Below are 12,836 nucleotides of genomic sequence, written 5' to 3' on the forward strand. Positions count from 1 at the left end.
ATATATATATATATATATATATATATATATATAATGATTCAGCCCATAGTTTATTTTGGTGTCTCATTTCTAGTCTCTTTAATTTTTCCTCATTTGGGTCACTTTCTTCCTTCTTTGCTTAGCTGGTAATTTTTTACTGAATGCCAGACACACTGAATTTTACCTTGTTGAGCACTGAATATTTTAACATACCTAAAATATTCTTCAGGTTTGATTTTTGACCTAGTTGGGTTACTTGGAAGCACTTTGAACTTTACATAGGGCCAGAGCAAGTCTTTAGTCTTGGGCTAATTTTATTTCACTACTGAGGCAATATTCTTCTTAGAACTCTAGTCAGTGGCCCAAGATTTATATTTTTCACACCTACGTGAAACACAAACTACTTGTTTCTCTATTTGAGCTCTGGAGATGGTTTTCTCTAAACAAGTGTCAGGTGGTTCTTTTCTCAGCCTCAGGTACTTTCCTCAAATGCGTGTTGATTAGCACTCCTCTGCATGCTTGAGAGGGATTCTCCTATCGCTGAGGCTCCCTTTATGTATAGCTTACTTCTTAACAGCATGCAGCTCTCACTCTAGCTGCTTATCTGCACAGACTCTCCTCTTCTCAATGCAGTGTGACAGGCAGGCCACCCTGAGAGCCTGCTGCATGGCTAACAGGAACTGGGAAGCCCTCCCAGATGTGGCCCTGCTCTACAACTTTACTTTGGATCAGTGAGGACTGATGACTCCGTGCTGTCAGAGGCACTTCATAGAGGCCGTCTGCTTTGGGAGTGCTCCTTGAACCTGGGTCCTTGAACCCAGCAGGTGGACCCTAGTGGGCAGGGAGAGCAAAGGTTGGGCATGCCACTCTTTCAGGAAAATTTTGAGTGGTAGTGGGCAAAATGCCTCACAATCTACACTCTCACAGCCAACTGGCTGGCTGGTGGGTGGGACTGGAGTTGGAAGAATTGCCACCCTACCCGGGCCCTCTGCCACTCCTTCCCTTTTACTGCCACTCCCAGCTCACCTGTGTGTGAGAAGATTGGGAGCTGCTCCTTGGAGGCAAGCCCCGGGCACCAGAACAGTGGGCAGTGTCTGCAGAATGGGATGCACCTTGCTTGGAGTCACTTAAATGTGGCCGGGCCCGCCCCTTCACAGTCCCTGCCTCCTTCTGGGAACTCTCCTACACTCTCAAGGCTTTCTCTCTGTTGCTGTGGCTCCTTTCCTGAGAACCTCTTTTTCTTCCACCCATATTCCTACATTCCCTCCAGCTATGGGCCAGTCCATGTCCCACAGAATCTTTCCTATGGCTCTTCCTTAAAAAGAGTAGCACAGGCTTGGGGTTTGGTTGGACATTTGAGTGGTGCTTGAGCCTTGCACTTTTGGTTCTAGGCCCTTCCATTGCTCTGCTCTGCTTTTCTCAGTCTGGGAGGCTGTTGGGGACTAGGAGAGCCAAGGTGACCTGCCTGCTTTGGATGGTGAGGCTATAACGTGGGACTCCAGACCCTTCTCAGCAGGTGTACCCCCCAACTCTATTCCTTGGTTAGGGCTCATGGTGAAAGCCCACAATGGGGTAGTTGTGCTAAAAAGAGGCAAAACTTTATAATTAAAAATTTAAATATTTAAAAAATATTAATAAGAAAATATTTGTCAAATAAGTATTCTTGCCAAAAGAGACCAAAATCTATTGTGTTGTTATCCAAATTAAAGTTTCATGGTATTTTATATTTTAAAAATTGAGTAAGACTTAGAACCATCATAAGGCCCAGTATTAATCATGATAAACTCAAAGAAAGCTGTGCCCAACTGTCAATTTTATCAGATTTATTTTGCATTCAGTAATTTTGTGTTAATGAAGTAGATTTTGATTTATTCCACTGAATTAATATTGTTAATTTTAATATTTGTTTTTCCATTCTTGCTTATATATAGTTATTAAATTTTCCTTGGTTTATAGTAATAAAAAATTTAAATCACAGTAACTTCATCCCTAGATATGTGCTTGTGCTTAAAACACAGAACACGGTATAATAAATAAAATAAATACTGCAGCCTATGCTACTTTATTATTGTTATTATTAATCCTATTAAAGGAGTTATAAAATACTGATATTTGAGAAGTCTGATCTCAATAGGAAACTAATTGGTACCAGGAGCAATGTTGAAGTTCTATAGTCTTACTGAACTTTATGTTAGAAACTTCTCCATAGGCTATTTAGGAGAGCATGGAGTAGAGCAAAGATTTTTCAAATATTAGTGCTTATAAGAATCACCAGAGTCAATTCCCAGGCTCTAGGGTTTCTGATTTAATAAGTCTAGGGTGAGATCCAAGGACATATTTTTTTAAAATTATGTCCCATGTGATTTTGATTCTGCAGTCTGTGAATTATACGGTGGCACTCTGGTCTAAAAATCAAGATGAAGAAATAAATGGGTATTTGGACTAGAATTGATTATAGTTATAGAGAAGCAAATGAAAAAATACACATAACCCAAACTCAGGGATAAGTAAAGCTTCCATGAGGAGTTAATTTGAAGAATGCCTCCGACATGGTGAGGCAAAAAGGTCAGAATCTTTACAGGAAATACAGTGATAGAGAGACCTGGAAGTAAGGGCAAACATGACAAACTTAGGAAACAACAAATTATTTAATATAACTGGAAATTCTTAAGCTGATTAAATGCTAGGCAAAGATATTGCTAACAAAGAGAATATATTACAAAGGAATCAATATACTCTTAACCTTACATTTACCAGTAACCAATGAGTGTACATTACTTATCTGAATCTTTTAAATTATGACCATAACTCTTAGTAGATATTTAGATTACTTTTATGAGAATATTTTATATGTATAAATGATTATTTTCATTTGTAATCTTCTGAGACCAACTATACTTACTTTTTTCTGGCCATTTTCCATAGGTATTATAACATTTAAGGTTTTCAAAATATTCCCCACCCCCAAATATTTTCTAATACTTGAGAACATAATCTAGTTTCTATTTTCATTTAGTCAATTAGAATTGACCAAATTTCATTACACACTACAGGCATGGCAGAGAGATTTTTAAAAGCTTAACACTCATGCATGATGCAGTATCATTTTCTATTCTTTCTCCACAGAAACTACACGTCCAAGGCCGGCAGTTGTACCTAGAATCCAGTGTTAATTAAATTCTGGATTCTGTTTCTAAAGATGGTCATATCTCAGATATGATAAATTAGGCTCTTTTGAACTCAAGCTTCCAGTTATCATTAATTAAGCAACACTCCTCACTTAGCCTCATAGAGAGGACATAGCATTGGCCCTTCATTCCTGGCATAAATGAAAGTAAACCATAAAGAACATAAGTTCTCCTATATACATAGTACCTGAATGAATAGAAAACAATTTAAAAACCTCACTCCTGAGTACTGTTCTGCTCTAATTCAGCATAGTACTCATATTTTGTGAATGAACAACCTACCATTCAGATCTCTAGCATTCCTGGCCTGAGTGGCTCAGTTGGTTAAGCATCCAACTCTGGCCTAGGTCATGATCTCATTTTCCTAAATTCGAGCCCTGTGTAGGGCTCTGTGCTGAAAGCTCAGAGCCTAAAGGCTGAGTCAGATTCTCTGTCTACCTCTCTCCCTGTCCCTACCCCACTCATGCTCTATTTCTTTCTTTCTTTCTCTCTCTCTCTCAAATAAACATTAAAAAATTAAAAAAATAAAATATAGATTTCATTAAAGGTTAAAATAGCTGTTAGTTCCTGTAGTGAGTGTCCATGCCCTCTCCCAGCTTTGTTGGTATGTGTGGTGTCCTTTCAACATGTTTAATCCATCATAAACTGTTTTAGTTTTTAAATAGCTTTTTGAAGTTTTTTAAATTTTTTCAATGTTTATTGTTGAGAGAGAGAGAGAGAGAGAGAGAGTGGGGGATGAGCAGAGAGAGAGGAAGACACAAAATTTGAAGCAGTCTCCAGGCTCTGAGCTGTTAGCACAGACCCCGGTTCAGGACCCAAACTCATGGGTCAAGAGATCATGACCTGAGCTGAAGTTGGACGCTTAGCTGACTGAGCCACCCAGGTGCCCCTGTTTTATTTTATTTCCATACTGACAACCATATATAACCAATCTGGGAAGAGAGTTCCCATTAATGCACAAATTAATTAGCAAACCTTTTTCAACATGATGACAGGCCTCTAGTATTTTAATTTTGGTGTGACTCAGAATTCTGTATTCTGTTCCTAAAGCTACCACTTGGCCTTTTGGAGCTGGGGCTAATTAAACTATCATATATTTTTTTTTGTCAGTGGGAATTTAGGGAAGGTGTGTAACTTGAAAATAAACAATGTACCCCAAATTAGAGGTTGTCTTATGAAATTGTCCTTTGGGCAGTTAGGTTGGGTATAACCCACTTGTCATTTTATGCAGGTCTTTGACCTCAGGAATTCTTCTTAAGTCATCTTCAGGCACTTTATTTCCTGATGATACTAAGTATAATCCTTTAACACAATAATGGTTCACTGAATTTGACAGGAATATTTCATTACCTGACCTACTTTTGGATTGCTTGAATACCATTGTGCCACCTTATTTCAATAACAAAGGTATTTGATACTTTTTATATGTATATAAAATCACATATCATATATATAAATAAAATAAAATCACCTAAAGACTCCTTCTGTGCCAAGTACTGGGTCTTAATTCTACCTCTACCTTTCCATAAGAGCTTCCATAACTAAATACCCTACGTTGGTAGTGCCCAATTATCTATGGTCCACTTGCTAGACTGCATATCATGATATTTTATCTAGTCGAAAAAAACCTTGTCACTATTTTAACACTTTTCTGAGGATATATGTCTACACCACTCAATACTGGGACGCTCAGCTGTACCTATGATATAAGTTTACAATTTACCCCCACCTTCCTTCACCAGAAGTTGACCAACTATAGGGCTTATTTTTACTGATTTCTAAGAAAAGCATGACCTTCAATCCAGGGACTCTCATAAGTAATCAACAAACTTGTTTTTCCTTGGCTATGAGGGAAAAATGTGGTTCAAACTATGTAGTAATATGAGCAAGAAGGTCTTGGAATCTCCATCATTGAAGCATCCTTTATAAAGGACATGAACATTTTTTGTCAGATGATCTTGGATCCTGAACTGCTGCCTGTTTTCTTGTTCTCAGGGTTTTCTGATGTTCTTTTATGTTAAATTAGTTTCTTTGTGTGCCTGATAACAGCTACCAATTCTTTCAAAACAACTGTTTTGAGTCGCTACAATAGGCATATTTCAAATCCAAAATTCAATCTTTACTGAGGTATAGCTTTCAATTTCTGCCAAAGGCTCCATTCTTTACTCTTTTTAATTGCAAAAACTTTTAAAATGTGTTGAGTTGTTTGGATTACGAGATCCTATAAGCAATGTTTGAGCCATGATCCTTTACAATCTTTTAATAGATATTTATTTTCAGGCCCCATTCAAATGCAAGCGTCAGGACTTTTTGCATAGAGTACAGCATTATCACTAAATGAGAGATGTGATTCACCAGAACACAAATTGTCCCGTTAGTTTTTGTCTGTACTTATTGTTGTAAAAAGGAAGGACTAAGCTAGGTTAAATTATTTATATGGCTATTAGAAAATTCAATTAAAAATAAAAGAAAATTGACAGTGTTGCTATTAAGAACAGGTGGCATATCATCAATGGTTGAGTGGTTGAAACAAACTTCAACTCTAGTCATAAGATTTGCTTCATATATCCTACCCTGGTAGGATCAATTTCTCATATTTGGAGAGATACCCCAAGCTCATTATATTTGTCCAACATTTCAGAGTCTGCTGGATCTGAAATTTTGTCTACTTAAATCAACCAGTCTTTATTTGTCACATGAGTGATGTCACTACTGTACTACTGTCCTATTTTCCCTACATGAGGATGAATTATTGTTATATTTTAAAATCAATGCCTCAATTGATTCAAACGACTTTAAAGTCTAATAGCTGATGTACCACTTTATGAGAGTATGCCAGTGAATTAAATGTTCCTTTGGGGAAAATGTGAAAGTGTACTGAAGTCCACTCCACATAAATGTGGGTAATGTTTTACTATATTAGAAAAAAAGAATGGGTAAGAAGGGCTTACTCACATCTATTATAACATACCAATAATACCTGTCTTGTTGCATTTCTTGTTACATGGGTTTTACCTTATCTGTTCCAGATGAATCTCTCAGGGAAATTGTTTTGTTTGATCCCAAAAGCCTTACTATCTGTCTCCATGAACCAACTGCCTTATGTATCTACAGGATGGAGTTGTTAAAAAGTTAGTTAGTGGAAATCAATACTCCCACTTCAATCTCTTTTTTAATCAGAGGAATAATCTCTTGTTGCCTTCCCAGAATTCTGTATCAGTTAATATTTATTAGAGAAGATAGCCAGGGAAATACCAAATGTTTCAAATGTCCAATATTAATCAGGTCAAGGGTAAATTTGGCTCACCTCCAATTTAAAAATGGTACATTTGGATCTCTGCATTTGCACATAATATGATCTCAATTATACTCTAATGTAATGGTGACACAACACAAAATAAATATATTCTATCATATGCTTCAGTTTTCCACCAGAGAATAGCTGTACTGTCCACATATTACCTTTGGGCCTTTTCTCTCTATTCCCAGTGGGTTCTTCACATTAAATGCCTATACCTGGTCATCTCCACAAGTTTTGCATATTCCTCATAAACATTTTTCATATGCCATTGTCTAAGACCTTGGCTCCTCCTCTCAGGTTTTCTTCTAGAAGATCCTTTTCAGTTAATCATTCTCAGATGGTTTTCTATTTAAACAAGGGGAGGGGAGGAATTTAGTCCCTCATCAACCATTTTGGTTAATCTGTGATTCTCATAACAAAATTTTAAACCAGGGTAGGATATATGAAGCAAATCTTATGACTAGAGTTGAAGTTTGTTTCAACCACTCAACCATTGATGATATGCCACCTGTTCTTAATAGCAACACTGTCAATTTTCTTTTATTTTTAATTGAATTTTCTAATAGCCATATAAATAATTTAACCTAGCTTAGTCCTTCCTTTTTTTCTTTATTTTCATTTTAATGTTCCCCCTGTTAAGAAGGAGATTGTTGAAGTGCGGATAGTACCAGTTTTTATTGATCATCTAACACGTGTATGCTGGCTACCCCTGTGTATTTTCTTGCCACTCCCAAAGCCAGGATACATAAAATAACAGAGGCTTGGGCATGCATGATTTGTATCAAAAGTACCAAATTAGGAACCATTCCTTATTGTGACCTTGTTGGTGTAGTTCTGTCTCTGTCCTTAACATTCCTATTGTTATGGGAAAAGCATGTTATTTATTTTTTTCAGTTGGAGAGGGAATAGAGAAGTTTCACTCTCCCAGGCTAAATTTGCTAGATTCCCACCTCCACCCACTGCGACTAGTTAATTGTAATACGATCTAGGAGTGTCTACTTACAAAAGTTTGTAGCCACATTGGAAATACGACAATTCCTTTCATTTAGAAAGAATCTAAGAAAAGTGATGTACTCTATTGATCATTTACTGAGAATTCACACTAGCAATAATGCACTGATCTTCTAGTACTTCTCTTTAAATTGTTCCAACTCTTTAACAGAATACAAACTATTTTGTTTCCCGGGTTATGGTCCCTATCTACCTGTAGAGTCTTTCGGGTTATGAAGAGCTGTGACTTTTCATTTGAATAAATATCATCTCTGCTCAAGTAGCAACAACAAAAGCATCAGAAGTCTTTCCAGTACATGGGAGAAGCAGTCCTATTTATTTTCCTTTGTTTTAGTTTCTATCTTTATTCTACTTCATCCGTTTTTTGTTTTTGTTTACCAGCACTGTCCCAATAGTTAGGAATAGTTTAGTTATTTTCCACTTTATTTGGTGCTCCTTATTTCATATTTTAACCAATTCCTAGGTCTATGTCATGCAATTTTAATTAAGACTTGTCCAAGTAATCTGTTGTATTTCTGTTGTATTTCCTCACATCTAAAGCTATGCAGGGATGCACAAAGATATTCTGGAATCAAAATATCATGTTGTTTTTCCTCCCCCTCCCCTACATTTTTAACACAAAGTGCATCAATAATTTTGATTCATAGGTCTAGGGAAACTTCCCACTGTTGTAACCAATATACATCACCACAAAATATTAAATTGCAAAAATAAAGGAATAAATGAAAGAAGATAAGAATGAGACAGAGAGGGAAAAAAAGGGGGCGGGGCGAGACAGAGAAAGGGAAGAATGAAAAGAAAGGGGAAAAATCCCCAATTTTACACCTCATGGAGCTTCCTTGATCATTTACTGAGAATTCACACTAGCAACACTAGGTAACAATCAGACGTAGCTCCCTAAGATCCCCATTTGCTGCACTGGAATACATTTTGGATTTAGAATATGAGATCCAAATTAGTGAGAAAGGAAAGTCACTTAGGACAAAGATTCTTTAGACTTTTTTGTACCTCACTAGTCAATAGTCTCATTTATTTGCTATTTATTCCCAGTACTAATGGCCTTTTATTTTCTTTTTGTAGTCAACTATTCTAATGCTTTTTAAATTTTTTTTAATGTTTTGTATTTATTTTTGAGAGACAGAGACAGAGTGAACAGGGGAGGGTCAGAGAGAGAGGGAGATACAGAATCTGAAGCAGGCTCCAGGCTCTGAGCTAGCTGTGAGCACAGAGCCCAACGCCGGGCTGGAACCCATGAACCATGAGATCATGACCTGAACTGAGCTGGACGCTTAACCGACTGAGCCACCCAGGCACCCCTCTAATGCTTTTTATAAAGATACTTTTATTTGTTCTTTAAACATTGCTTAGGAGTATTTTTAGTTTCACTGCACTGTGTAACAGATCCCACAATTTTTACTTGCTTTTAGACTTAAATGAATTTTAAAATATCTGCCTATATTGTGTATGAATATCAATGGTGTTCAACCATATGCTTCATTAAATCGTCCTTATCCATTGCCCTTGGGATGGGCAACTAGATTTTCTCTCATGCCTCCCTACCGCAATCTATAGTAATATATATACTTATTAATATGTGTGAGAATTTCTCTGGGTAAGTTCCAAAAAATAAGACTCCTGGATCATAGTGTTCACATGCTTAATTTGACCAAATACTGCCAGATGGCTTTCCAAAATGACTGCATTATCCTTCTTCATTGCCAACAGTGCATGGAGCTTCTACATGCCATACCTGACAATACATGGCACTTTCCAACCCCATAACTTTGCCAATCTGAAAAATGCAAAGTATAGAGCAACATTGTTTAAAACAACACTAATTAATGCAATGTATTTAAGCTCTATTTTTGTTTTACATCTCACCTTTATTCTTTTATGAATTAGGGTTATTTTTCTTATTATTCTCTTTTGGTTCCTCCTTTTCCTTCTATAAGGTTTAGAAGTTTTTATATAATCTAGATATTAGCCCTCATTGGTTTTTAGGTATTGCAAATATCATCTCTAAATATACCATTTGTCCATTAACTCTATCTTGCCATCATTAAATAGAAATCCTTAACTTTAATTTAACTGTCTATAAATTTTATTCTTCATGGTTTGTGCCCTCAGGGCCTTGTTTAAGAAATCACATTTCAAAAGAGTTTAGCTTGGATGTGTGCAATTTATCAGATAAATTTTAGAGCAATTTTACAGAGTTCTTATTTCCAGCTGGAATTTGGATTGAAATTGCATTGAATTTACAAATTTATCTTAGAGAATTTAATAAATTTATGTTAAGTCATCCAAACCAATAAAATGGGAAATACTTTCAAGTTTTCTCCATTACTTTATGTAAGTTCATTTCTTTTAGGAGAGAGCATGAGCAAGGGAGAGATGGAGCGAGGAGACAGAATCCCAAGCAGGCTCCCTGCTGTCAGTGCAGAGTAGGACACGGGTTCACTCTCATGAATCATGAGATCCTGACCTGACCTGAAACCACGTGTCTGGACGCTTACCCAACTGTCACCCGGGTACCCCTGTGTAACTCTTAATATAATTATAACATTTATAGTACTTAGTACACTGTATATGTGCTAACTTATAAAAAAACAATTCAGTATAGATGGACTTCTATAAAACTAGTGCTCACTCTTCACAAAAATCAATGTCAACATAAAAATAAGGCTGAAACAGTGTTCTAGATTTAAGGAAAGCTAAAGATCCTCGAACACGTAACACAATTCATGTTCATTTCTTGTATCGCAGATTTTTTAAATCTCCTTTGAGAATAACTGAGGAAATGTTACTATTGATTTTCTATTAGAGAACAATTAATGTTTAATGATTAATATTGTGTTAACCACGAGGGTATTTACATTTCTCTCAGTTTGACTAAAGTTTGTATGGAGGCTTCTTCCTGCCTCTGGGCCTCTGACCTACCTCAGTTGCCCTAAGAAGATCCCCTCCTCTCTTTCTTTAGAGGATTTACTTTAGAAAACTTGTAATTGCAAATTCTTTTTCTGCTTCTTTGAGATGTAAATCTTTTAAAGCCTCTTGTCAGTTTTATAAAGGAAGACGGTCTTTCTCAAGGACCTTGGGGCCATCCCTTTGAAATGTAATCAAGGAAGGGAGAGACCCTATCTCCCAGTCTCTGCGGGAGAGTAGGCCCCTAACTGTGGTGGGTGTCTTGCTTCAAGCTATAAAACTGTGTCCTGTCACGAAGATAAGAGAGTTTACTTTTCCTTTTGGTAAGACCAGTTAGCAAACAGAGAAGGCCTCCCTTAGCTCTTAAAAACTCCAGTCTCATTTTTATTTCAGTGGTCTCTCTCTACTATCGCAAAGACTTTGAATAATTTTTTTTCTTACCCTGTTTACTTTAGACTTGTGTAATTTTTGCTTTAGTAATATTAGCATTAAGTTTTCTGAGTGTGTTAATTGTATTATGACTAGGTAGGACAATGCCCTTCTTATTAAGAGATATTTTAAGTCTTTAGGGGCAAAATATTGAATAATGTACAACTATCTAATGGTTGTAATGTCAGTGTGTGTGTGTGTGTGTGTGTGTGTGTGTGTGTGTGTGTGTGTGTACGTACATGTAAGACCCAAAACCAGAAACAGGAAAAGGGAGGGAGGGAGAGAATTAGAGAGGGAAAGAATGATAAAAGGAGAGAGAGAGAAGGAGGAGTGGGAAAAGGATAAAGAGAGGTTATTTAATAAATAGAAGGCGAAATAGTGTAGACACAGGCGTTATGAGACAGTGTGTATAATCCATTACCATATCTGCTATAGTGACTCTTCAGACATAGTCCTCTTCATCCCTTATTAATATATATTTTCTTATATAGGAAAAGCTTTGATTCTACTTAGGAGTGCACATTGTTTTCTGATAGAAAAAAATAAATTGATGAAACATACATCTAAGTATTGTAGTATATAATTATGTTACCTTTAATCTATGCCTTGGGATAGTTAATTAACATTTGAAATATATTAGTAAAATCAGCATAACAGACTTGTTTTCTAAGCACATCAAATATCATTATTGAAATCTGTACCACAGTGGGGCACCTGTGGCTCAGTTGGTTAAGCGTCAGCTTCGGCTCAGGTCATGATCTGGTGTTTCATGGTTTCGAGCCCCGTGTCGGGCTCTGTGCTGACAGCTAGCTCAGAGCCTGGAGCCTGCTTCAGATTCTGTGTCTCCCTCTCTCTCTGACCCTCCCCTGCTCATGCTGTCTCTCTCTGTCTCTCAAAAATAAATAAAAGACATTTTAAAAAAATTTAAAAAAGAAATCTGTACCATAGTGTATGCCAATACCTTGAGCTATTAGAAATAAGTTTTCACTGTTGAAATAAATGATTCAAGATAGTGGTTGGAATTCACTGGTCTTGTTTTGAAGAGTATCAGTTTTGTAGGGCTCATTCTTGTTACATGAATGAGCTAAAAGAAACCAGAAAACAAAGCATTCTAATATTTCTTTAGCAGGAATCATTCTCCAAATCCTGTTAGTACTGGCTTCCCCCCTACTTCACAAAGGACACACTCTCCTGACCTGATTCTGGGTAAAGTGTTGGCCTTTCAGTAAACACTAAAACAGGTGTAATGTACTAATGGCAGAATTTGGTCTAAGACTTGCTTTTATTATCACATTCTGCATGTTAGTGAAATTGGGAAATACCTCTGTACAGCCTATCACTACAAGAGACTAGTATTTACCAAAAGAACTTGACACTTGTCAACTACCACTAGGTTGACTTTGTTTCACAACAACAGTAGTTCATAACATTGTTGTGAGAATTGAAACATAATAAATGTATGTTGCTCATAATAGTACCTATTATATTTTAAAAATTCAATAAACTTCAGGTATTAGTTTATGCTCACATTAAAGATATTTGCTACTTCATATGAAAATTCTTGATATTTATGAAAATATTCAGTCCTGTCACCAAAACGAACTTTTTAGTAATACACTTTTTCAGTCAGCATTACTGCAGGAAACAGAATTCTCCCAGATGGACCAACAGAAGGGGCCTCTTACAGATTTATGGACAGGGTTAAAAGAAGACTAACGATATCATGAAGTATCCAAAGAAAAGCAATGATGAGATGCTATTCTACATCCAAGTCAATAGTGTTGAGAGGAGAAAACAGTGTTACAAGAATGTGCTAAGAAGTAGACATGGGTCATAAGGGAGCTCTATCGGGATTTACCCAAGAGAGACAGAAATGCTGATGCATAGGAGCACATGTACCCCAATGTTCATAGCAGCAATGTCAACAATAGCCAAAACATGGAAGGAGCCTAAATGTCCATCACCTGACGAATGGATCAAGAAGATGTGGTATATATTCACGATTC

At 36.6% G+C, this 12,836-nt stretch overlaps 1 pseudogene; it reads right to left on the reverse strand.

Moving 5' to 3' along the window:
* LOC115290558 overlaps window positions 1–12,836 on the reverse strand; it is a 126,519-nt pseudogene that overhangs the window by 103,997 nt on the left and 9,686 nt on the right.

The sequence above is a fragment of the Suricata suricatta genome, chromosome 4 (genome assembly GCF_006229205.1).
Source record: "Suricata suricatta isolate VVHF042 chromosome 4, meerkat_22Aug2017_6uvM2_HiC, whole genome shotgun sequence".
Classification (NCBI taxonomy): Eukaryota; Metazoa; Chordata; class Mammalia; order Carnivora; family Herpestidae; genus Suricata; species Suricata suricatta.